Source organism: Dama dama, chromosome 5 (assembly GCF_033118175.1).
Source record: "Dama dama isolate Ldn47 chromosome 5, ASM3311817v1, whole genome shotgun sequence".
In the NCBI taxonomy this organism is placed as follows: Eukaryota; Metazoa; Chordata; class Mammalia; order Artiodactyla; family Cervidae; genus Dama; species Dama dama.
This window is the reverse complement of record NC_083685.1, coordinates 67,715,794-67,719,066: the sequence shown is the minus strand read 5'-3', so window position 1 is coordinate 67,719,066 and position 3,273 is coordinate 67,715,794. Positions and strand designations below refer to the sequence as shown.

Below are 3,273 nucleotides of genomic sequence, written 5' to 3'. Positions count from 1 at the left end.
TATGGCTGCGGGGGGTGGGGGAAGGGTGGGATGAAGGGATAGTTAGGAAGTGTGGGACCAACATGTACACACTGTGATATTTAAATTGGATAACCTACTACATAGCACAGGGAACTCTGCTCAGCGTATGTAGCAGCCTGGGTGGAAGTTTGTGGGAGACTGAATACATGTATATGTATGGATAAGTCCCTTTGCTGCTCACCTGAAACTATCACAAGATTGTTAATCAGCTATATTCCAACACAAAATAGAAAGTTTTTTTAAAAGAATAAATTTGGCAGATACAGCTACCAGATTTTAAGATAATGGTAATCAGAAGAATGTGGAATTGATTTAAGGATAGACAAATTGATCAAGTGGATATAATAGCCAGAAATAGTTCTAAGTATTTACAGTCAATTGATTTTTCACAAACATGCCAGTGTAAATCAATGAGGGAAATTAAAGTATTTTTACTGGCTGAAACCAGAAGAATTAGGTAAACACATGAAAAATAAATAAATCCAAGCACAAACATTATTTGAGATACATCATAGATATGAAAGCTAAAACTATAAAGCTTCTGGGCAAACAATATTTTTTGGCTTAGGGTAAGGAAAGATTTTTCAGAGAAAAAATAAAAAAGGCTAACATTTTAAAAATGCTAAACTGAAGTTGACTAAAATTAAAAATTTTGTCACATCCTGGGAAAAAAATCATTTGTGATGCACATATCTGGGAGAATATATCCAGATTACAGTCAATATATATCCAGAATTTATAAGGATCCAGTAACAAAAAATAAATCCAGTTTTTAAAAATACACAGCTTTTTTTCGTCTGGCCTGGTGAAATCCAGGGCCATCGCGTTTCCTCCGAGGCTCGGCCAGAGAATGCGAAGGGAGAGAGGCAGGACAAAAGTTGAGGCGAATCCAGAGGCATGCCGATGGGTCTTCAGTTCTCTGATGCGGAGATGATGTCGGAGCTCTTGGTATGGTAGGCATGTGGCCTCAGGATTTAATGAGAATTTAATACCAAGATAAATCGGTTTTTAATTCAAGGAGCTCTTTCTTGCAAGATCCTTTGCTACAATGGAGATTAAGAAGGAGATAAGCTGCAAGAATGAGTCCAATATTTCCAAGCAAGGTTGTTCTTTCTCCCATATTACTTAATCCAGATTCTGGCTTTAAAGATTCATCTCAAGGAATTACATTATTGAAGATGTCGGAAAAAGATTTCCTGGATCTTGGAAGAGAATTACTAAAACTGTGCAGGGGAGGAATAAAATTGCAGGGTGTTTTTCTTAGAGAACACCATGTGTGAGATTTATCAAGAATTCGAAGATTTATATAAGATACAGGTCCTTTGCGCCATTTCAACATGTGTGAATCAGTTGTCACACTGACCCACAACACACAGCACCTGACCCACAGCAACACAGCTGAACTTTAAGTTGTCACAATATTAACTGTGAATTATTGCATAAACTTGGCTACCTCTCTTTATTCCAGAATCATTATGCAAAGAAAAGGTGTGCATGAAGAATGGATGGTAACAGAAAAAAAGAAAATGGTAACAGTTACATCACTTCTTTCAAAGTCTTGGTCATTGACCATCTATTAGTTACACAGATAGCAAAGCATGTAACTGTTGCCTCCTTGTCTCCCAGTGATAAACCCATGGAACATTTTACAAAAATGGATATTCAGAAGAGGGAATTGGTCAATAAATATGACTGAACTACAAAGAAATGAAAAGTGGTTAACACTGCAGGTAAAATTAGAAGCTTTGAAAATGGCCACTGCAAAGGAAATATAGAACGATATCATGACCTACATGAAACAACAGTACAAGCCACATTTTAAGAGTCTGATGAATATAAGAGCAAGATAAAGTTGGTTCAACATCTTTTAGTGTAAAATTTCACCAAGAACAGAAAGCTGCTTATGGTTGAAATGGAGCATTTACTTTTCCTTTGTAGTGTAATCAAGAACAAATACCAGTTTGGCATTGAAGTTAGTTGCTACATTGAAGGAAATAGTAATTACAAGGACATCTATTTACTGCCAGTAAAGGCTGGTTTCATCTCAAAGTCAACACAAATTAATGGTAAACTACCTAGTGAAGCTACAAACTCAGATAAGCATGCTACTGTGAAATGTGCACTCAGATTCCAAGAATTACAGGCAGTCCTTGCTTTGTACAATAGTGAGAGGCTGTACTGTGGAAAAACTGCAGGATTTGGATGGGATGTAAATGGAGATAAAGATGACTGTGAGAGTGTTGACCCTGCTGCCATTCAAGAAACAGTTCTAGGTGTGTAGGAGGCAGAACTTAGTGAAGTTTTATGTGAGGAAAGCAGTCGTAAACAATGTATGCGTCTCAAAAGAAGTGATGCTGTTGAACAACTTCACATTGAAGGAACTCGCAGAGCTGTATCATGATATTGACTGTTAAAAATAAAATTTTGGAAGCTGATTCAAAGTTGGAAATTAGTATGACAGTTTGCCAAGGCATAGATAAGATGCCTTGGCCTCTTACTCCATATTATAAGTTTTATAATGAGAAAACAAGCACATTTCAACACTATTTGATACATCTTTTTTTATAAAGAAATAAAACATAACTTTCAGTGTCAAAAAAAAAAATAAATAAATAAATAAAAATACACAGACAAGAATAAACACTTCACCCAAGAACACACGTGAGAGATGAATAAGCATAGGAAGAGAAGATCAACACTGTTAGTTGTAAGATATATGCAAATAAAAATCTTGATGATGTAAGGTTAGGTTGCCTATTTGATTTTTCTCTTGTTTCTTCAGGTAAGCTTGTATTGCTATAATCTTCCCTCTTAGCAATGCTTTTACTGTATCTTACAGGTTTTCGGTTGTTGTGTTTTCATTGTCATTTGTTCCTACGTAAATTTTGATTTCTTTTTTTGATTACTTCAGTAATCTGTTCATACTGTTCATGGGGTTCTCAAGGCAAGAATACTGAAGTGGTTTGTGATTCCCTTCTCCAGTGGACCACATTCTGTCAGAACATGAACAGTGAGAAAAGGCAAAAAGATAGGACACTGAAAGATGAACTCCCCAGGTTGGTAGGTGCCCAATACGCTACTGGAGATAAGTGGAGAAATAACTCCAGAAAGAATGAAGGGATGGAGCCAAAGCAAAAACAACACCCAGCTGTGATGGGACTGGTGATATAAGCAGGGTTTGATGCTGTAAAGAGCAATATTGCATCAGTTCAGTTCAGTTCAGTTCATTCACTCAGTTGTGTCCGACTCTTT

The 3,273-nt window shown here is 36.5% G+C and overlaps 1 long non-coding RNA gene across 1 annotated transcript; it reads left to right on the top strand.

Moving 5' to 3' along the window:
* Positions 1-812: 812 nt before the first annotated feature.
* Positions 813-2,604, top strand: LOC133056796 (uncharacterized). The gene is made up of 2 exons (XR_009692912.1): positions 813-1,550; positions 1,648-2,604. It is a non-coding gene; the product is annotated as an uncharacterized LOC133056796 (long non-coding RNA).
* Positions 2,605-3,273: the final 669 nt, after the last annotated feature.